The sequence below is a fragment of the Lepidochelys kempii genome, chromosome 14, assembly GCF_965140285.1.
Source record: "Lepidochelys kempii isolate rLepKem1 chromosome 14, rLepKem1.hap1, whole genome shotgun sequence".
Classification (NCBI taxonomy): domain Eukaryota; kingdom Metazoa; phylum Chordata; order Testudines; family Cheloniidae; genus Lepidochelys; species Lepidochelys kempii.
In genome coordinates this window covers 36,825,896-36,849,765 of record NC_136393.1, presented here as the reverse complement: position 1 = coordinate 36,849,765, position 23,870 = coordinate 36,825,896, and the positions used below count along the sequence as shown (strand labels likewise).

General features: G+C 43.3%; 2 pseudogenes; one reads left to right on the top strand and one right to left on the bottom strand.

The window, feature by feature from the left end:
• Positions 1 to 212: 212 nt before the first annotated feature.
• Positions 213 to 1,124, bottom strand: LOC140897477 (olfactory receptor 226-like; annotated as a pseudogene).
• A 14,698-nt stretch (positions 1,125 to 15,822) lies between these two features.
• Positions 15,823 to 22,901, top strand: LOC140898177 (uncharacterized; annotated as a pseudogene).
• The last annotated feature ends 969 nt before the right edge of the window (positions 22,902 to 23,870 follow it).

The window sequence follows — 23,870 nt, the reverse complement described above, 5'->3', positions numbered from 1 at the left end:
ATTCTCCCATAGTTGAGTCTCCTGGGGGCTGTAATACTTCGGTCTAATTCCGGTTCTTGGGTTTAGTGTGTTGAGTGGTGTTGGTGGCCTGTGATATACAGGAGGTCAGATTAGATAACCTGGTGGTCCCTTCTGGTCTTAAACTCAATGACTCTTCAATTCTATCCCCACTTAACTCTAACAATGAAGACCAAGGAGTTGGCTTTGCTGCCTCACACTTTTCCCAGGGTCTCCCTCACTTCCCTGTTCCTCAGACTGTAGATGATGGGGTTCAGGAATGGGGCCACCACTTTGTACAGCATGTACACCAGCTTGTTGAGGCCGAAGGTGCCGATGGCCCTGGGCCGGGCTTACATGAAGATGGTGGTGGCGTAGAACATGGAGACCACAACCCGGTGTGAAGCACAGGTGGAGAAAGTTTTATGCTTCCCAGATGTGGATGGGATCCTGGCCACCGTGGAAAAGATGCAGATGTAGGAGGTTCCTGTCACTAGCAGGGATATCACAAGGGTGTCACAGGGATTTCACAAGGACAGACAGCGTCTTGATGGTGGAGATGTCTGTGCACGACAGCTTCAGGAGGGGTGAGAGGTCACAAAAGAAGTGCTGGATGGTGTTAGCATTGCAGAACTTCAGGCTGGAGATCATCATGATGGACAGGAATGAAGCCAGGAAGTCACTCTGCCAGGAGCCCAGGCTCAGCACAGTGCAGGCTCTGTGATTCATGAGGGCTGGGTAGCGCAGCAGATGGCTAAATAGCGATCGTAAGCCATTGTGGCCAGGAGAAAACACTCAGAGGAAGCCAGAGATAAGAAGAAATACAGCTGAGCCATGGAGCCCCCCAGAAAGATGGCCTTTTCCCACAATAAGAGGTTGGAGAGCAGTTTGGGAACAGCCACTGAGACATAGAATATTTCCAAGAGGGAGAGACTGCTCAGGAAGAAATATATGGGGGTGTGAAGCTGATAGTTCAACTTGATAGTCACAATCAGGACCAGGTTTTCCATCAGGGTCAGCACATAGATGGTTATGAAGAGCGCAAAGAGTAGCACCTGGTGCTCCGGAAGCCCTGGGAAGCCCAAGATGATGAATTCAGTGTGTGAGGAGTGGTTTCCCTTTCTCATCTCCACAGTCTGCTTTCCTCACTGCCAAAACAATAATTGGGAAAGATGACTGAGTGGAGCTAAGTAGGGATATGGGGAAAAATAATTTAACCTCCCCCCTCAAAAAACCCATACACACTCTAAATCCTCTATCCTATACTCATTCATCTACAGCCAGAGACCATCATTCAGTGGCTACTCAGTGTTTATTCGCTTTGTTCATTCATTCATTTCTAACTCCATGTTTACTCATCCATACTTTATGTCCTTGCTCAATGTTAGGGTTAGTTAGGGGATTAGTTAGGGGGATGATCAGCTTGATGGAAAAAAAAAAGGAAGGGAAAGGGGGCATGGAAGGGAAGGAGGAATGAGCAGGTCAGGACAGGGGGAAAAATGTTAAAGGGGCCAGGTGTGAAGTGAAACTGAGACTATGTCTACACCTCACACCACTGGCGACAGCGGATACGGCATGTGTAGCTACATGCTGCAGTGCAATGCAAGTGGTTTCCATGCTGCAGTGTGTAGCTGCACGGGCCAGTGAAAGCTCTGGCAGGGGAAAGGCGGTGGGGAAAAGCTTCAACAGTGGGGAGCTACTGGAGCCTTTCCTGGCTACATCCCCCCTGCCAGAGCCTTTCCCCACTGCTGGAGTCTTTTCCTGGGGCGGGGAAAGGCTCTGGCACTGGGGAGGCAGCAGTACGCTACACAGCTGAAAATAACAGTGTAGACAGCACTGCTTGGGCGAGTGGAGAGATGTGTAGGGTCTGTACTTGAACACATACAAACAGGCTTCAAGTGTTTCTTATCTCACCTAAGCCACGCCTCGCCGTCTACACTGCTATTTACACCTGTGCTAGGGGGCTGCCTGCATATGTACTCCACATGCCACCAAAAGAAGCATGCAGTGTGGACACACTTTGAGGTGAGGAGGCTGGGGGACGGGGACCGTTGGAGCGAACAGCCAATCAGCAAAGGCACAGAAAGCCCAGTCAAAGCTGTAGAAAGCTGATTTGGGGTTTACCCAGTCCTCATTCATTATTTACTTTCTTATTAGTCATTATTTACTTAGTGCTCATTCATGCTGGGATTTTCAAAGGAGACTATGGGATTTAGGTTCTCAAGTCCCATTGAAAACCAGGATCCTAATTCCCTTAAGCCCCTTTGAACATCCTAGCCTTACTGGGCAATATTGTTACTTGGGCCATATTCACACTGAAGTCCATGGGCTATCTCCTCAGATTCTTACTCAATTCTTACCCAAACTCCCAGTCAAGTCTCCGCTAGTGTCTATGATCTGCATTTCGGGTGGATGCAGAAAAAGGTTCAATTGTCTGGTCTGTCACTTCTATATTTCTCATGAGCCCCCTACTGATTCTCATCCCATTGTCACTGGCCTAAATCACAAGCAACTGCACTGAAAACAATAGGCATGTTTCTCCTCTCAGTGTGAATGAGGGGTAACTATGCTGAAAGGAATGGAGCTATGTTATAAAAGACATGCTTTAATCCAGCCTCCAGGAGAAATTCCGAGGCCTGTATGTATTGTATTTTTGTGTTTTTATGGGGAGTCAGCCTGGATGGTTGTGGTGGTTCCTACCGGCCTTGGAGCCTGTGAAAATGTGAATCTATGAATCCACCTGTTCATCCCCTTCCTTAATGGCTTTGTGGACTCGGTGTTTCCAAGCCCACACTGCATTGTAAACCTGGGTTTACAATTGCTGGACCCAGGTCTTAAAGACATACTAACATGTCCACACTGCACTCCGCAGACCTTCTGACTCGGGTTTGTGGCTTGAGCTGTGTCCATACAGCAAAATGATAGCGGTTGGACTCAAGTCACAGTAGGACTCGGGCTCTGACCCATGCCCCTAGTAGGGTCCTTGCACCTGGGTCCCATCTGAATTATGCCGGTGGGTTGGGATTGGATTTAATGGCGCCAACATCTTGAGAGCTGTTTTCTTGAGATTTTTGCCTCAAACGATGAATTATTGTAAGATCATCATTCATGCGATTTGGGCCTCTTCTGAACTAAAAATAGGTCCCTTCTAGTCTTGAATTTAACTCAGAATGAAAACCTTAGGGATATTTGTGTTGCATATATAGCAGATCTAGGGACCTGATTTTGGCTCATCTCTCATCAGTATTGCTAGGACACACTCATCTATCTGTTAGCAGTGGTCTAAGTGTTATCTGGAGATGTTTATTTATCTTTGTTAACATTTAACTTTACAGTATTGTCTGCATTAGAGGACTATTCATTTTCTTTGAAGATGTTAAATATTAACCTACCAAGAACTGCCAGCACCATGCTATTGTAAGCATGGGTAAGTTCCCCGCTCTTGTGGGGAACTTTCCTGGCTTCTGCACTACCCCGGTGAAGTGAGCTAGTGAAAGGATCTGAGTCCTCGCTCCCACTTCCTTTACCCAGTGTCCTCCCTGCACTTGAGGACTCCCCTTCCACTCTCCTGTCTGGCAGAGTCCTCGTAACCCCAACAAGGCTGGGCCCAGGATTCCTGGGGGGCTCGACCCCCAACCCTGCTGTGGTCACCTAGGACAGGAGTTAGGGTGTCCCCACTCCGGGGTACTCTGTCTGCACTGGACACTTCTCTGACCCACTGACCATTACATACAATGTAAAGCAAATACAAGTTATTTAATAAACAATTAATTTTAAAAAGAATAAGGAAAAATGGGAAAGGTTAACGGAAACACATTAACCGGCTCTCTGGCAGGGAACATCACAAAGAGTGTCTCTGGAACGTCAGGGCAGTTCAAAGTCTGTTCCTTGTATGTCCCAAGCCTTCTTCTCAGGCCCTGGCTGTGCTGCAGGGATGCTGTGGGTTGGACACTTGCTCTAGTGGTGGCCTCACGCTCTCAGGCTCTAAGTGGTAGAACCCTTCTTCCCAGATGAAGTGAGCTGTATGCTCAAATAAATTGGTTAGTCTCTAAGGTGCCACAAGTACTCCTTTTCTTCTTCCCAGTGTTGCCCCCGCCTTGTCGCGGTTACAATCCAGGCCTGGCCTGTAGAGCCTCTTGGCTGAGGCATCTCCCTGTGCTGGGCCCGCTGCCCAGGGTCCCCCTCACTCTCCCCAGCTGCTCACCGCACCCAGCTCCAGACTGCTCCAGCCACAGCTCCACCACTTGGTCTCAGTGCTGCTGCTCTGCCTCCAGCTCCCTGGGCTGCTTCTTTGGCCCCTCTGCCTCTGGTTGCTGCAGCTCTGCTCCCAGGACAGGGTCTGCTCACTCTGGGCTGCTTTTCTGGTCCCTCTGGATCTGGCACAGCTCTGCTCCCCAGCTCAGCTTGGGCCCCTGCTTTCTCCTTCGCTTGGCCCCACTCTGTCTGACCCAGGCAATTCCAGCTCACCCGGAGGAGGATGGGACCTCCCTGACCTCCTGACTCCCTGATTAGCCTGCTCACCCTGTCATTCAGGCTGACCTGGAACATTGGCCTCTCCCCATTGCTCCTGGGGGCTGTCAGTCTCAGGGTCCTGATTCCCCATCGACCCTTCCCCCTTTTTAGTACTGGAGCTAGCCAACTAAAACACCCACACTGAATGTTAGTAAGGGGGCAACAGTCCCCTTACACTATCTTTCAGTACTTCCATGGAACTTGAGCACACAAAAGAGATAGCCTGCAAGGCATCTCCTGCCAGAGGAGGTACTCCCCAGGAGCACAAAAGGAGGTTTTGATATGCATAGTCAGAGACCTGAGGCAACCACGGCTGGCACACTCAAAAAGGGACAGCTGCAGAATCTCCTTGTTCAAGTGCATGGTGATGTCTGAGCGCAGCTCATCTGGAAAGTCTTTTAAAAGCTGTCCAAAAAGGAAAAAGGAGATTGATGTTAAGTGTAAAATAATGTATTTTACTTTTTTGCATAAATGATCTGAGTTACTAGCAATGTACACAGTGCCTTTATGCTTAGGTTTTCTCTTATGCATTTATGTTTAAAGTAAAATACACATTATGGAGGGCCAAATCTTGCAGTCCTTAGTTCTTACTGAGTCCTTACACCCATTGATTTCAGGGATACTTTATAATATATTAAGGGGTTTTTTTTTGGTAATTAAAAATACATTTGTATTACAAGTTTATCTTGTGCACAGAATGCACGCACAATTCTTGCAGCTTTTTGATAGAAGAAAATAGGCTATTTTGTATAGCTTATATGTTCTTTGTGGCAACAATGCCTGGCACAATGACCCCAACTAGAAATAAAACAACTAATAATTCATGCCAGCCCTATATGGCATGAACAGAAACAAGTGATGTTAATTATGTTGAGCTGCAATAGAGTCCTCTTAAAATGTTCATATCATGTATTGTGTGAATGGGAGATAGGCATTTTAAATAGGAAGCTGCAAATCATAGCTGCAAAGGAAGGGAAAGGTCTATCAATGTATTTCCATTTAAACTGTGTTTGCTGTTCTAATCATGGAGTTTTACCCTGAATATCACACCCACCCCACCCCGCCCAAGGAACCCTAACTGCAAACAGTGTTACTGTGGTCCAGATCCTGAATTCCTTAATTAACCCTTATTCAGGACTATATTGCCCACTTCTGTGGTAAAACCCATGGTAGTGGTTATGGGGGACCAAACCTCCATAAGGTTCGCCCTTGCAGAGTTCCCTCTATGGTGTTACGTTGGACGTTAGGGGGAAACGGGGATAGTGATGAGGTGGAATGAGGTGCAAAACCCTGATGAAGGCAAACGGTGGATACTTCTTCCTAGTTTTTCCTCAGTCCTAATTCAGGCAAGCTCCCATTGTAATTTTGAGCCTGGTTCTGATGTCACTTATATCAGTTTCTCAACAGATCTAGTGTAGCAGAGGAAAATTAATAAGTACATGTTTCTGCTCATAGATGCTTTTTTCATATGGGGTGTGTCAAGGTTCCCTCCCCACTCTGAACTCTAGCATACAGATGTGGGGACCCTCATGAAAGACCCCCTAAGCTTATTTCTACCAGCTTAGGTTAAAACTTCCCCAAGGCACAAATTCTTTGCCCTTGGAGGGTACGCTGCCACCACCAAGTGATTTAACAAAGAATCAGGGAAACGACCACTTGGAGTTCCTATTCCCCCAAAATATCCCCCCAAGCCCTTACACCCCCTTTCCTGGGAAGGCTTGAGAATAATATCCCAACCAATTGGTTACAAAGTGATCACAGACCCAAACCCCTGCGTCTTAGGACAATCGAGAAATCAGTCAGGTTCTTAAAAGAAGGATTTTATTTTTTTAAAAAAGGTAAAAATCACCTCTGTAAAATCAGGATGGAAAATAACTTTACAGGGTAACAAAAGATTCAGAAACACAGAGAATTTCCCTCTGGGCCAAACTTTAAAGTTACAAAAAGAAAACCAGGAATACATCTTCCTCTCAGCACAGAGAAAATCACAAGCCAAAACAAAAATAAGCTAACGCATTCCCTTGCTAGTACTTACTAATTCTAATGGAGTTGGATTGCTTGCTTCCTTGATCTGTGTCTGGCAAGCACACAAAACAGACAGACCAAAACCTTTCCCCGCCACCCCCAGATTTGAAAGTATCTTGTCCCCTTATTGGTCCTTTTGGTCAGGTGCCAGCCAAGTTACCTGAGCTTCTTAACCCTTTACAGGTAAAAGGATTTTGTGGCTCTGGCCAGGAGGGATTTTGTAGTACTGTATACAGGAAGGTTGTTACCCTTCCCTTTATATTTATGACAGGATGGCATAAAAATTGATGAAATGTTCTCCTGTCCACCACCAAGGCATCGCAAGATTTTTTTTCTTTTTTGGGGGGCGGGGGTAGGGAGGGAGAGATTTAGAAAAAGTGCTTAAGTAACTTTTTGAAAGTTAATAGGAAGAAGCAACTGGCATCTGTTCCTCTGAAAATCTCCCAGTATGTACCTAAGTCACTTAGTACTGGTGAAAATCCCACCCCTTGTGTTTTGAAGAAAATTTCAAAAGGAATGTTCTGAAACCAAAATCTTCACATTTATTGAGTTTTATAAGGATACATGTTATAATGAATGCCCAACGGAATGGTTTGTTCAAACAAGCATTGGGCCAAAGAAAGTCATCATATCCTATGGAGTAAAATAATAAACAATTCAGTTAAGTCATATATAAAGAAACCACCAGAATTCTCTCTCTAACTTTCACATTCATATTACTCTTCTTAAGTAATTAGTCAACATTCAAAAATATGTAAGTAGTAATAAGTATATTTTTAGATTCAGATAGTGCATTTCAGCCTAAAGGATACAATCATGTTTCACAACCTCTGTACAGACAACATCCATGAAATGCAGATACCTATGTACAAAAGGTTGAAAACAGTGAAGAGAGGGTAAGGATGGAGGAAGTAGTAATTTTGGTCAAGGACTGGGAAGAAATCCCTACTCTTAGGAAAAGTACCATGAATACTTTAACATTTGGTGCAGGACAGAAACACCTCTGTTTCAGGGCATCATAAAAAAAAAACCCTGCTGAATGGTACTTCAGTGCTTCCAAATTATGGTGGGCTTAGGTGATCCTGCTGAAATTTGAATTTGTATTTTCAAGGAGTCTGATATTCCAAAACAGATGGTTCAAGAACCTACATATCCCCTCTGGGATAACAAACTCAGCTTTATTCCTTATGCACATTCTTTCTGATGTGTGACTTCACATAACATTTCAGAATAAAACCATCTTAACAAAAAAACTCAATTAGAACAAATCTAAGAAGCCAATGGAAGCCACTCTTTGATTATTACCTCATTGGAATCTATCCCATTATTGACAGACCGGGTGGTTTGGAAATATTCAAGCATCCTCTGCTTTAACTGCTGTGGCAGGTGATGGACCCGTTTAAAGTCCTTTAGATCCTTGGTTCTTTTGTGATAAAGGGACCATCTGGAGTATATCCTCTGAATTATAGCAGTCACATTTCCAAACACCAAGGCATGCATCAGAGCTGGGGAGAACAGAAATTATGTACAACGGGATGCAGTGACTTTGCAGATTATCATTAAAATACAATATAGAAAATATTAGGACAATTTTCACAGAATCCAAGCTTTCACTTATAAATATAAATGTAAATGATGCTTGGGAATCATTCAAAAAACACTTTACTAGATACCCCAAGATCCACAATCCCACAACTGAGGAAAAATGTTGTGCTGGTTTAAAAATGACCTTGTTTAGAGGGTAAATGAAGGCAGCTATAAAACAAACTAAGAAATAATGTATAAAAAATGAAGAAAGGGGAAGTTGATAGTAATCAATATAAATCAGAAGTTAGGAACTGTAGAAAACTGATAAGGAAAGCAAAGGGACACAAGTAGAACTTGATGGCCAGCAGAGTTAAGGACAATAGGGAGTTTTTAAAGTATATTAAGAACAAAAAGAATCCTGACAATGGTATTGGTCCATTAATAGATGGAAATGACAGAATTATCAATGATCATGCAAAAAAGGTGGAAGTGTTCAATAAATATTTCTGTTCTGAATCTCAGGAAAAACAGGTGAGATAGTCTCATCATATGGTGATGATACACTTTCCATTCCACTAGTATCTCTGGAGGATGTTAAACAGAATTTACTAAAGTTAGACATTTTTAAACCAGTCAGGTACAGACAACTTGAATCCAAGAGTTGTAAAGGACCCGGCTGAGGAGCTCACTGAACTGTTAATGTTGATTTTCAGTATGTATTGGAATACTGGGGATGTTCCAGAAGACTGGAAGAAAGCTAATGTTCCTAAATACCTTTGAAGAGCTGGGCCTCAATGGGATTTTCAGAAGTGCCTAAGCAGGTTAGCCACATAACATCCAATGGGATTTAGGCACCTCATCTATTAAGGTGCTTTGGAAAGACCCACTAGGTGCCTGTCTGCATCTTTATGTGCCTAAACACCTTTGGGAATCTGGCTTACAAGATCAAAGTGTGAGTGGGCACCTCATGGTCTGGCTGCTACTGCTCCTGCAGGGGACGTCTGGTACATGAGGTGGGAATGACGGATACTTTGTGCTTTATTTTATTTTCCTCTGTTTCAATACAGCAAAACACTTTCTAGCTCCATTGAGTGAGGGAAACAAATCTTTCAAAAAAGGAAATGATTCTTTTTGTAATTTATTTTCAGAAAGTAAATGTAAAGCATCTTTAAGAATGAAATGCAGTGTCTACTAGATTTCAGCTCAGGGCAAAAAAATGAGAAATGGGCACCTGTCGTTCCTGAAATCCCAGGTCAAACTGGGTCAGATCCCCAGCAGCTGTCACCTAGCATTGCTCAACTAAAATCAACACAGATTGGCTTATTTACTCAATGTGAGGATCTAGTCCATGTGGTTTGACCAGGGTTGTGATTCCCTCTGCTCCTCTGAAATTCAGGCACACGCTGTGTACACATGGGGCAAGATCCTGAGCCTATCCCAGTGTAAATCCAGAATAACCGCCCCTGAAGTCAATGGAGTTATACCTGTGTAAAGCCAGTGTAAGTGAGTGGATGATCAGGCCAAGAGAATCTGGTTTTTGGCCCACTGGAGTCAATGGGCCTGCTTCTACCTCTCATTCACCCCAGTGTAAATATGGAGTAACTCCACTGCTGTCAGTGCAGCTGATTCCTCTCTCACTCATGACAGCTTAATCTTCCCTTGTTTGTGCCTCAGGTCCACCATCTGCAAAATGGGGATAATGACCCTGACCTTCATGGTGAAGTGCTTTGAGACCTTCTTGTGATGTTGCACTCCATATGTTTATGGAAATATGCTTATGAATGTGAATATAATGTAACTGGAATATGCTTTATGCAAAAGGTCTCTTGTAAGGTATCATTACAAAGCATATAATCTACTGAGTGTGTTCATCCAATTTGTATGAATGTGTAATTCTTGTGACTGAAGCTAGAAATATAAAGTATTACTCTGAATTCCTATTGTAACTATGCAAAGTGTGGGCCATTAATGGTGGTTTAGAATCTTGATGGCTCCCATTAACCAGGACAATTGGTTGTAAATGGCTCTGTTTAATTGTAAGCCTTCCTGTATTCATATGAATCAGTCCGGAAAGAATGAAGGCTTGCGGTCTCACAGGACATGTGACCACGTCACCTGGTACGGGAATCCATCTTAAACCTGGTTCTTTTCCATTTAGAAGGGGGGGATTAATACTTAATAAAATCACTTTTGTTTATTAATTAACCCAGAGTAAGTGATTAATACCTGTGGAGGGAGGGCAAACAGCTGTGCATATCTCTCTATCAGTGCTATAGAGGGCAGAAAATTTATCAGTTTACCCTGTATAAGCTTTATACAGAGTAAAACAGATTTATTTGGGGTTTGGATCCCACTGGGAGCTGGGCATCTGGGTGCTGGAGACAGGAGTACCTGCTGAGTGGTTTTCAGTGAAAGCCTGCAGCTCTGGGGATGTGGTTCAGACCCTGAGTCTCTGTTTCAGCAGGCTTGCTTGTCTGACTCAACAAGAGAGGGTTCTGGAGTCCCAAGCTGACAGGGATATAAGAACACAAGAACATGAGAACGGCCATACTGGGTCAGACCAAAGGTCCATCCAGCCCAGTATCCTATCTGCCGACACTGGCCATTGTCAGGTGCCCTAGAGGGAGTGAACCTAACAGGTAATGACCAAGTGATCTCTCTCCTGCCACCCATCTCCACCCTCTGACAAACAGAGGCTAGGGATACCATTCCTTACCCATCCTGGCTAATAGCCTTTAATGGACTTAACCTCCATGAATTTATCCAGTTCTCTTTTAAACCCTGTTATAGTCCTAGCCTTCACAACCTCCTCAGGCAAGGAGTTCCACAGATTGACTGTGTGCTGAGTGAAGAAGAACTTCCTTTTATTTGTTTTAAACCTGCTGCCCATTAATTTCATTTGGTGGCCCCTAGTTCTTATAGTATGGGAACAAGTAAATCACTTTTCTTTATTCACTATCTCCACACCGCTCATGATTTTATATACCTCTATTATATCCCCCCTTAGTCTCCTCTTTTCCAATCTGAAAAATCCTAGCCTCTTTAATCTCTCCTCATATGGGACCTGTTCCAACCCCCTAATCATTTTAGTTGCCCTTTTCTGAACCTTTTCTAATGCCAGTATATCTTTTTTGAGATGAGGGGACCACATCTGTATGCAGTATTCAAGATGTGGGCATAGCATGGATTTATATAAGGGCAATAAGATATTCTCCGTCTTATTCTCTATCCCTTTTTTAATGATTCCTAACATCCCGTTTGCTTTTATGATTGCCGCTGCACACTGTGTGGATGTCTTCAGAGAACTATCCACGATGACTCCAAGATCTTTCTCCTGATTAGTTGTAGCTAAATTAGCCCCCATCATATTGTATGTGTAGTTGGGTTATTTTTTTCCAATGTGCATTACTTTACATTTATCCACATTAAATTTCATTTTCCATTTTGTTGCCCAATCACTTAGTTTTGTGAGATCTTTTTGAAGTTCTTCACAGTCTGCTTTGGTCTTAATTGTCTTGAGCAGTTTAGTATCATCTGCAAATTTTGCCACCTCACTGTTTACCCCTTTCCCCAGATCATTTATGAATAAGTTGAATAGGATTGGTCCTAGGAATGACCCTTGGGGAACACCACTAGTTACCCCTCTCCATTCTGAAAATTTACCATTTATTTCTACCCTTTATTCCCTGTCTTTTAACTAGTTCTCAATCCATGCAAAGGTCTTCCCTCTTATCCCATGACAACTTAATTTACATAAGAGCCTTTGGTGAGGGACCTTGTCAAAGGCTTTCTGGAAATCTAAGTACACTATATCCACTGGATCCCCCTTGTCCACATGTTTGTTGGCCCCCTCAAAGAACTCTAATAGATTAGTAAGACATGATCTCCCTTTTCAGAAACCATGTTGACTTTCGCTCAACAATTTATGTTAATCTGTGTGTCTGATAATTTTATTCTTTTATATTGTTTCAACTAATTTGCCCGGTACTGATGTTAGACTTACCTGCATGTAATTGCCAGGATCACCTCTAGAGTCCTTCTTAAATATTGGCGTTACATTAGCTATCTTTCAGTCCTTGGGTACAGTAGCTGATTTAAAGGACAGGTTATAGTTAATAGTTCTGCAATTTCACATTTGAGTTGTTTCAAAACTCTTGGGTGAATGCCATCTGGTCCCGGTGACTTGTTACTGTTAAGTTTCTCCATTCCAAAACCTCCTCTAGTTACACTTCAATCTGTGACAATTCCTCAGATTTGTCACCTACAAAAGACGGCTCACATTTGGGAATCTCCCTAACATCATCAGCCGTGAAGACTGAAGCAAAGAATTCATTTAGTTTCTCTGCGATGACTTTAGTGTCTTTAAGTGCTCCTTTTGTATCTTGATCGTTCAGGGGCCCCACTAGTTGTTTAGCAGGCTTTCTGCTTCTGATGTACTTAAAAAACATTTTGTTATTACCTTTTGAGCTTTTGGCTAGCTGTTCTTCAAACTCTTTTTTGGCTTTTCTTACTACATTTTTACATTTAATTTGGCAGTGTTTATGCTCCTTTCTATTTATCTCACTAAGATTTGACTTCCAATTTTTAAAAGATGCCTTTTAAATCTCTCACTGCTTCTTTTACATGGTTGTTAAGCCACGGTGGCTCTTTTTTAGTTCTTTTACTGTGTTTTTTAATTTGGGGTATACATTTAAGTTGAGCCTCTATTATGGTGTCTTTGAAAAGTGTCCATGCAGCTTGCAGGAATTATACTCTAATCACTGTACCTTTTAATTTCTGTTTAACTAACTTCCTCGTTTTTGCATAGGTCCTCTTTCTGAAATTAAACACCACAGTGTTGGGCTGTTGAGGAGTTCTTCCCACCACAGGAGTGTTAAATATTATTATATTATGGTCACTATTTCCAAGCGGTCCTGTTATAGTTACCTCTTGGACCAGATCCTGTGCTCCACTCAGGACTGGATCGAGAGTTGCCTCTTCTTGTGGGTTCCTGAACCAGCTGCTCCAAGAAGCAGTCATTTAAAGTATTGAGAAATTTTGTCTCTGCATTTGGTCCTGAGGTGACATGTATCCAGGCAATATGGGGATAATTGAAATCCCCCACTATTATTGAGTTCTTTATTTTTATAGCCTCTTTAAGCTCCCTTAGCATTTCATCGTCACAATCACTGTCCTGGTCAGGTGGTCGAAAATAGATCCCTACTGTTCTATTCTTATTAGATCATGGAATTACTCTCCATAGAGATTCTATGGAACATGTGGATTCATTTCAGATTTTTATTTTATTGATTCTACATTTTCTTTCACATATAGTGCCACTCCCCTCCCCCCCCCACGACGTGTTCTGTCCTTCCGATATATTTGTACCCCGGAATGATTGTGTCCCATTGATTGTCCTCACTACACCAGGTTTTTGTGATGCCTATTATATCAATATCCTCCTTTAACACGAGGCACTCTAGTTCACCCATCTTATTATTTAGACTTCTAGCATTTGTGTACAAGCACTTTAAAAACTTGTCACTGTTTATTTGTCTGCCCTTTTCTGATGTGTCAGATTCTTTATGTGAATGTTTCTCAGCTGATCTGGCCCATACTTTATCCTCTTCCATCCTCTCTTCCTGACTAAAACCTGGAGAATCTCTATCAATAGACTCTCCTCTAAGAGAATTCTCTGTCTGATCCACATGCCCCTCTGCAGCAATCGGCTTTCCCCCACCTCCTAATTTAAAAACTGCTCTGCAAACTTTTTAATGTGAAGTGCCAGCCGTCTGGATCCACTTTGGTTTAGGTGGAGCCCATCCTTCTTGTATAGGCTCCCCCTAGCCCAAAAGTTTCCCCAGTTCCTGATAAATCTAAACCCCTCCTCTTTACACCATCGTCTCATCCACACATTGAGACTCTGAAGCACTGCCTGCCCACCTGACCCTGCGCATGGAACTGGAAGCATTTCTGAGAATGCCACCATAGAAGTCCTGGACTTCAGTCTCTTTCCTAGCAGCCTAATTTGGCCCCCAGGATGTCTCTCCTACCCTTCCGTATGTCATTGGTACCTACATGTACCATGACCACCAGCTCCTCCCCAGCGCTACACATAAGTCTATTTAGATGCCTCAAGAGATCCGCAACCTTCGCACCAGGCAGGCAAGTCACCATAGGGTTCTCCCGGTCATCACAAACCCAGCTATCTATATTTCTAATGATCAAATCTCCCATTACTAACACCTGCCTTTTCCTAATGACTGGAGTTCCCTCCTCCGGAGAGGTAACCTCAGTGTGAGAAGATACCCCAATGTCATCTGGAAGGAGGGTCCCAACTCTGGGAAGGTTTCCTTATGCTTCCGTTGAGTTTTCTCCTTCTCTGGGCCTTTCATCCTCCTTAACAGCGCAGGGGCTGTCTGACCAGAGGTGGGACAAATCTACAGTGTCCCGGAAGGCCTCATCAACATACCTCTCTGCCTCCCTTAGCTCCTCCAGTTCCGCCACCCTGGCCTCCAAAGCCCGTGCACGGTCTCTGAGGGCCAGGAGCTCCTTGCACCGAATACACACATATGCCACCTGCCCACAGGGCAGGTAATCATACATGCTACACCGAGTGCAATAGACAGCATAGCCCCCACTCTGCTGCTGGGCTTCTGCCTGCATTGTTTCCTACAACTACCTAGGTTAATGATAGGGTTTTTGTTCAAATCAAGAAGTTTTGATTGTAGTTTAGTTTAAAGGTTTTAAAGAATGGGAAGTGTACCTCACCCCCTTTCCACTCCCCTTCCAAACTCCCTCTCAAAACTCCCTGTTACCAAAGCAAAGCAAACTCATGATTTTGCTTATGTTCCAGATTCTGTTGATTAGACTCTGCAAACTTGGAGAAGATTTGGATGTGATTGGGAATCTGTGACAATACTTTATCCCATCTGTCAACACCTCGACGTTTTACATGTTTGACATCTCTCTAACTCCATTACAACATTGTGACAAGGCTCTACGGCCCAGGTTCTCAACGGTATTTAGACACTGAAATCAGGCTAGGACTTTGAAAGGAGTTTGAGGGAATTAGGCACCAAACTCTTCTTCAATTTTGATAGGATTTGTGGTCCTAACTTTCGTAGACTCCTTTAAAAATCACAATCTAAACAACAGTAAAGTATAAACACGGATCCAATGTTCGTAAACCTCACATTTTCAACACGGTGTACGTAGACTTGGAAGGATTAGATATTTGTTAGTAAATGTTGGTAAAATGTCTATCTCACCGTACACAAGCAAACTGATGACAAAATAGTCTCATTGATAATACCAGAAATTTACAGATAGGCAAAGTAAGAAAAATACTGCTTAACAATTTATTTCAGTCCAAATCCAGTGATTTAGATTCTGGTATTAGGCTTGTAACAAATGGACTCACTAATGATCAGTATAAACAGGTAGGATTTATTGATTAAAGGACATTTAATTTGCACATTTTGACATGTGATGTTGGCAATTTGTGTTTGAATGGTTTATAAAGCTTCCGTATTGAATCTCAATGTCTACTGCCACTAAGTGATTCTGTTCTCCCCACCCCCATAATTTCCCACAACTGTGTAAATCCGGAGTAACTCCCCTGAAGTCAATGGAGTTATACCAGTGTAAAGCCAGTGTAAGTGGGTGGATGATCAGCCCAAGAGATTCTGTTTTTTGTCAGCTCCACTGATATTTAGGGAGATTTTTCCTCTGAAATAACAGCAGGGAAAGAAGAATATAAAATAGGTGAGTGATGCCAGCATGAATCTGGTGGTAGGGAGGTGGCAGATACATATCTGGAGTCACACATGCTGAAAACTAGAGTAACACAGAGGTAAATCAGAGATGCAGGCCCAGATCCTCAAAGTTATTTAGGCTTCTAGCTCCCATTGATTTAAATGGGAGTTAGGGTCCTAGATACCTTTGAGGATCTGGGCCATTCTTCTTAAATATTTTTTATAAGTTATGGCAAGTTAAAAACAATGGAGCTATGCTCTATTTACTTAAGTTATAACAAATGAAATTCAATAGTTTGTCAGCAGAGTTCAGAATCTGTGTCAAAATGCAGTGATTTAAGAGGGCTAACTCTGGATTTACACTGGGATAACTGAGATCAGACTCCACCCCTGATTCTGTGGACTTCAGAGAGGAGACTGTGGATTTACCCTGCAGTAACTGAGATCAGAATCCATACTTAATTCCATTGTCTTCATTGGGATAACTGAGATTAGAAAAAGAAAAGGAGTACTTGTGGCACCTTAGAGACTAACAAATTTATTTGAGCACGAAAGCTTATGCTCAAATAAATTTGTTAGTCTCTAAGGTGCCACAAGTATTCCTTTTCTTTTTGTGAATACAGACTAACACGGCTGTTACTCTGAAACCTGAGATCAGAAACTGGCCACAAACACTGATTAGAATGAATTACAGTGGGTGCCCTTGAAAACATAGCAGCGCTGACTTACATAAATAGATAAGGTTACCTAGGTAATTTTAATATGCCTCAATTGCCTTATATTTAGGGCTTTTCTACTTAGTATAAACAGGTCCCATTCACTCAAATGGCAGCCAAACATGCTCTAAGATGGTATTGTCATTTGCTCTAAATGCCTACCAGATTCCTTGAAAGAATCATCTTTGACTTTGATCCAATGAAAGCAGGATGAAAAATACCCCCTTGAAGACCTATAACATGATGGTTGGATGGCATCAAGAACAGGCATTCTTCCTTGTAATGTACCAGATTTGGTTCAGGACAGAACAACATGGAGGCACAAAATGTATTCAGTGGCCTCTATGCTGACCACACAACATGAGAATTAACTAAGTACTTGAAAGTGTATTAAGCTAAAGTGCACAAAGACACTGTTAGTACACGGAAAGGAAGTCTACACGCGGAGTTAGTGCAGAGTTGCTAATGCACTGTAAATTTACACCTAGCTTGCTGCCCACTAACTTCTTCCATGGACAAGCCCTTTTTATAGGGAATTCCACAAATAACAGCATAACCCTCTTTATTTTTCTAAGGCAATTGACAATACTTGTGGGAGGTGATTGAGCTGGTCAAAACTCTGAATTTCCATTTTGTGGGAAAAGTTGATGTTTTGAAAGTTGTTTTCATTCCGAATCAGAACAGAAACAAGTATATTCGAAATTCCATTTGAAATGGAAATTGCAAAACAAGCCTATTTCAAACAATTTGTTTTTGAAAAACAAAATCAAATCTCCACTTCAAAATGAAATTTTTGTTTTGCAGTTTACTTTATTATTCCTGTTCATATTCCTTTTATTATTTTACCATTATGTCATGACAAGTCAGTAGTATGCGCAATATGGCATGCCTTATTATGTTGAGTCTTCATAATATGACAATAAAAGAGTCAAAATATTCTTTTCTTGTTTCTTTTTTCTCGTCCCCTTTTCCTTTTCACAAACAAACAAAACACATTTTTGATGGCAGCTGCTACTTAGGAGAGATCAGAACAGTTTGCCACCTCCACATTTTCAAGAAGAAAATATGATACAGTGTGTAAACAGGAAACTGCCTCATTAGAACACAAACAGGAGCCCTTTGGGTCTAGAAAGAAGGTATTTCAATCTGTACTGAGTAGTAGCTGCCATTAGTTTTTGTAAAGTAAAATAATAGAAAAATGCAATACAATACAATAATAGACTATTTCAACTAATATTATGTTGTGAAATATTGTGAAACATAATATAAAAATGAAAAAGAAAATAAATTTTGAAACAAAATTATCTGCTCTAAAGCTTGGATTTAAAAAATAGCCTAAGAGATGAGGCACCAAAATCCCCTCAGAAGTGGGTGCCTAACTACCTTGGGATCCTTTGAAAGACTCTGTTTACATATTTCCCTCTGGCCTATTCCACAGTACACTGATCACGAGCAGCTATGGTTCGGTGTCTAGGGCACTGAATGGAGAGTTTGGGTCAGTCCATGACTTCGGTTACACTGATCTAATTCCGCTGCATTTAATAGCTGGACACCACAGTGAATGAGATTACAAGATCTTCAGTCTTTTGGTTCTTGTCACAGCACTGCCAGGTATTTGCTCTGGGTTAGGATTCTGCGCCTCACCTTCCCCCTCTGAGGATATTGACACAACCTATTTGAGAATCCCACTTGAACAGTGCTAGGCATTATTATTTAAAAAAAAAATAGAGAGAGATATCAGTGTCTGCGGGCCTAATCTCCCTCCCTCTTGCTTTCTCTAGTCTAAATCAGGAATAGCTACCCTTACATCAAGGGGCCAGTTTCCCAGCTGGTGCAGCTTGGCCATACTTCCACTGAAGTCAATGGGACCAGATCCCCTGCTGGTGTGAATTTTCATAGCTCCATTGGATTCAATGGGCCATTTCCCCATCTGCTGTAAACGAGCATAGCTCCACTAAGGTCAATGGGATAAAATGCCCAGCTGGTGTAAACTAACAGAGCTATATCAGTCTACAGCAGCTGAATATCTGGCACAAACAGCATTTCCTGACTAAGAACTATTCAGTGGGCTGACCCTGCCAGCTGTTACTCATGAAAGTACTTCTTACCCCAGAGATCCCAATGTTATCAATGAAACCACTGATGTCCGCAGACCTACTCACATGAGTAAGGATTTTCAGGGTTTGGCCCCTTTGAGTGTTTGCAGGACTCAGCCCCTAACTTGGGTGGTTAAAAGAAGGACAATAACGGCCCTGATAATTCACTCACACCAGTTTTTTGCACTGATCTATCTCCAGTGACTTTAGTGCAGCCACCCATCAGTTGCCTCAGTGAAAATGATGGGAGAATTTGGGTTGATATATTTAGTGATGACTAAAACTCCAGATCTGATCCTTACACTCTGCCTGGCTGTGAGAAAGGGAGTTAAACATCTAGCTCCCACTGACCGATTGACTCTGGGGGATTTAGACACTAACTCCCTTCATCCCCTCTCAGAATCTCAGTCACAATGTTCCTGAGCAGATTGCTGTGGTTGAGATTTTAAAAGATCACCAGTTTCCACTAACTGAAGTGGGCACCCAAATCCATTAGGCTGGGATTCACAAAGGAGTGCAAGGGAATCAGGTGCCCAACTCCCATTGAATTCAGTGGGAATTGGGCACCTAACTTCCTTAGGCCCTTCTGGAAATCACACCCTGTGGTAGCCTTGACAATCACAATCTGTGTGCTTTGGATGTGCTGAATCAGGATGGCCAGATAAAATACACGTTTGACTTAAACCTTATATTCATCCAGAGGACATATAGAGTGTGGGCAGCATCCTAGATATGTTCTAGGAATTATTTTGGAGAAGTTCTGTAGCCTTTGTTATACAGGGGTCAGATTAGATTAGCACAATGGTCCTTTCTGGCATTAGAATCTATTAATCTAAGCACTGCATTCTTTCCCAGATCTTTATCTGGGGGCAGGCTGGGGGGGGGGGGTGGGGGTTAGTGGGTTACAGATTGTGGTAATAAGCCATGAATCCAGTGTCTTTATTAAGTCTGTGATTTTTAGTTTCTAGCAAAGTTATGAATTTAAGGTCCCAAACTCATCTTTTGAAGGTGTCATTCAGGTTTCCTTTGAGGACAAGGACTGTGAGGTCAGATATGGAGTGACTGTTTTGTGAAAAGTGTTCACCTGTGGGTGATAGGGTGTTTTTGTCATGCAGCTGCTGGACCAGTAGGTGTAGAGCATCCTCGATCTTCATCTACCAGAGCTTTGGTCTATCATGTGAAAGGTAAATATTCCCAGCTGGGAATAGAATTGTGGTGCAATGGTTCAATGTTGTTTACACTGTGCAGACATCAGGCTGCTGCTAGAAAAATTATATTGAAAGAAATATTTTTTTAAAAAATCAGTAAAAAAAAATGAAAATAAGAAAAAATGAGTGAAATGAAGATAACTTCAGATTCCCCCCGCCCCCCGAAAATAGTTGTTGGTTTTTTTTTTACCAGATCTTATGTAAAATTGTCAAAAGCACATAAGAAACCTAGGATCCTACGTCTCATTGAAAGTCAATAGGACTTACACTTTGTCTAGACAGGGGAAATTGACTGGCATAACTATTCTAGACTAGTTTAGCTATTGTGGAATAACTCCCCCATGTGGATACTGTATTCAGAATAAAAGTTATTTTAGTCTCGATAAATCACTGTGCTTTGTAAGCAGAGTAATTATTCTGAAATAAAGTAATTTTTATTCTGGAGTACAGCATTCACCTGGGGAGTGATTCTGGAAGAGCTGTTGCAGACAGCTTATTCCACAATAGCTATGCTGGTTGATTTAAGTCCCATTTAGGCAAGGACTTCAATTCCTAAGTGCCTGAGTAACGTTTGAAAATAGGACTAAGTCTCCTAAAGAACTTGTTGTCTCGATTGTGATATGAATCATCTAGGTATAAGTCTCAAAACCTTGCATCTGGCAGCATTTCAGAGATTTTCCTTTTTATATTAAGCTGTGTTGTCCCTGCCTTTTGCACAGAAAGGTTTGCTATTTTTTGCATGTTGAATTGGTTTTCCTAGGCCTGGTCTACACTACAACTTTATGTCAAATTTAGCAGCATTAAATCAAATTAACCCTGCACCCATCCGCACAACAAAGCCATTTTTTTCGACATAAAGGGCTCTTAAAATTGATTTCTATACTCCTCCCTGACGAGGAGATTAGCGCTGAAATCGACATCGTCGTTTTGAATTAGGGTTAGTGTGGATGCAATTCGACGGTATTGGCCTCCGGGAGCTATCCCACAGTGCACCATTGTGACCACTCTGGACAGCACTCTGAACTCAGATCCACTGGCCAGGTGTACAGGAAAAGCTCCGGGAACTTTTGAATCTCATTTCCTGTTTTGCCAGGCAAGCTCATCAGCACAGGTGACCATACAGTCCCAGAACTGAAAAAGAGCTCCAGCATGGACCGAACGGGAGGTACTGAATCTGATCGCTGTATGGGGAAAGGAATCCATGCTATCAGAACTACGTTCCAAAAGACAAAATGCCAAAACATTTCAAAAAATCTCCGAGGCCATGAAGGATAGAGGCTACAGCACGGACGCAACACAGTGCTGCGTGAAACTTAAGAAGCTCAGACAAGTGTACCAGAAAACCAAAGAATCAAACGGACACTCCGGGACAGAACCCCAGACAAGCTGCTTCTACGTTGAGCTGCATCCAATTCTAGGGGGGGCCGCCACCACCACCCCACCCTTGTCCATGGACTCCGATGATGGGGTGCTCTCCGCCATGGCTGAGGATTTTGCGGATGGGGAAGATGAGGAGGAGGACGAGCTTGAGGAGAGCATACAGTACACCGTTCTCCCTGACAGCCAGGATCTTTTTATCACCCTGACTGAAATACCCTCCCAACCCAACCAAGCCGGAGAAGGGAACTCTGGTGAGTGTACCTTTTTAAATATAATACATGTTTTAAAAGCAAGTGTTTTTTAATGATTAATTTGCCCTAAGGACTTGGGATGCATTCATGGCCAATACAGCTACTGGAAAAGTCTGTTAACATGTCTGGGGATGGAGGGGAAATCCTCCAGGGACATCTCCATGAAGGTCTCCTGGAGGTACTCTAAAAGCCTTTGCAGAAGGTTTCTAGGGAGAGCAGCCTTATTCCGTCCTCCGTGGTAGGACACTTTACCATGCCATGCTAGTAGCAAGTAATCTGGTATCATTGCATGACAAAGCCTGGCAGCGTATGGTCCCAGTGTTTGCTGGCATTCAAGCAACATCCGTCCTTTATCTCTCTGAGTTATCCTCGGGAGAGTGATATCATTCATGGTAACCTGGTTGAAATATGGGAATTTAATTAAGGGGACATTGAGAGGTGGTCGTTTCTACTGGGCTGTTTGCCCGTGGCTGAAAAGAAATCCTCCTCACAGTTAGCCACGCGGTGGGGGGGGTGGACATTGGCGCTGAGCTGTTCACTTTTGGTTAGCAGGGATCTTCCCTGATACCAGCCATGCGGTGGGGTGAGGGGTAAAGCGACCATCCCAGAGAAGTGGATGCGGGGGGTTAGTTTGGTTTCTGCTGCTGCACGTTAACACGAAAACCACAGCACTAAATGGCCAACTCAATGGTCTTTGCTTGGTATGGCAAAGAAGGGCACTTCTGTTATGAATGTTGCAGAAGCCGAAAGACTATGGCTTACCATGGCCGCCTGCAAGCCGCATTCTGTTGCCCGGAACTGCGTGTGTGATCTGTAACACCAAAGCTGCAGACACTCAATATAAGATGCAAAAAGTGACCTTGTACCAAAATTGCATGTCCTATGTAGTGTGAATAGTGTTGTTCACCATGAAAGAGTATAGCCATTGTTCTGTAAAATGTATCTTCACTCCCTTTTTTTACCTCCCGCAGCTGAAAATATTTCAAACCTCCCTCCTCCGTCCCAAAGGCTATCTCAGATAAGGCAGCAAAAAAACCACACACATGATGAAATGTTCTCTAAGCACATGCAGTCGTCCAGCACTGACAGAGCTCAGCAGAATGTGTGGAGGGACACAGTAGCAAAGCACAGGAAAGTGGCCAATGAACGTGAGGACAGGAGGGACGATCAAGATGAGAGGTGGCAGCAGGAAGATCAGAGGAGGCAGGATGCAATGCTGGGGCTACTGGGGGATCAAATGGACATGCTCCGGCGTCTGGTGGAGGTTCAGGAATGGCAGCAGGATCACAGACTGCCACTGTAGCCCCTGTTTAACTGCCCTCCCTCCTCCCCAAGTTCCATAGCCTCCTCACCCAGATGCCCAAGAATGCGGGGTGGGAGGCTCCGGGCGCCCAACCACTCCACCCCAGTGGACAGCCCAAGCAACAGAAGGCTGCCATTCAACAAGTTTTGAAGAGGCCTTTTTCTACCCTCCTGCCACACCCCATCTGGGCTACCTTGTGAGTTATCTCCCTATTTTTATAATCAATTAATAAAGAATACATGTTTTTTAAATGATAGTGACTTTATTTCCTTGGCAAGCAAGCTGTGATCGAAGGCGGGAGGGCAGGTGGCTTACAGGGAATTAAAGTCAACCAAGGGGGCAGGTTTTCATCAAGGAGAAACAAACAGAAGTGTCACATGGTACCCTGGCCAGTCATGAAACTGGTTTTCAAAGCTTCTCTGATGCGCAGCACTTCCTGCTGTGCTCTTCTAATCGCTCTGGTGTCTGGCTGCGTGTATTCGGCAGCCAGTAGATTTGCATCAACCTCCCACCCCACCATAAACGTCTCTCCCTTACTCTCACAGAGATTGTGGAGCACACAGCAAGCAGCAATAACAATGGGAATATTGCTTTCGCTGAAGTATGAATGAGTCAGTAAACTGTGCCAGCGACCCTTTAAATGTCCAAATGCACACTCTACCACCATTCTTCACTAGCTCAGCACATTGTTGAACAGCTCCTTACTACTGTTCAGAATGCCTGTGTATGGCTTCATGAGCCAGGGCATTAAGGGGTAGGCTGGGTCCCTGAGGATAACTATAGGTATTTCAACATCCCCAACAGTTATTTTCTGGTCTGGGAAGTAAATCCCTTCCTGCAGCCGTTTAAACTGCAGGGGGCGGGCAGTAGGGTGTCTGTTTGTTTGCATCAGGGAAGCCTGGCTGTTTAAAATAGCCAGAGCTTCGCGAACCAGCTGAGCGGCGGCGAACCAGCTGAGCAGCAGGGGACAGCAGAGCAGCTCACAGCAGGAGTTTGCCTGGGACTGGTAAGTATCCGAGTGTGTGTTTGTTTGCTTGCTGAGGAAGTATCTGAGCATGTGTTTGCTGGGAGGGCAGTGTGAGAGCCTGAGTGAGTGTCTGATTGGCTGCTAGCCTGAAG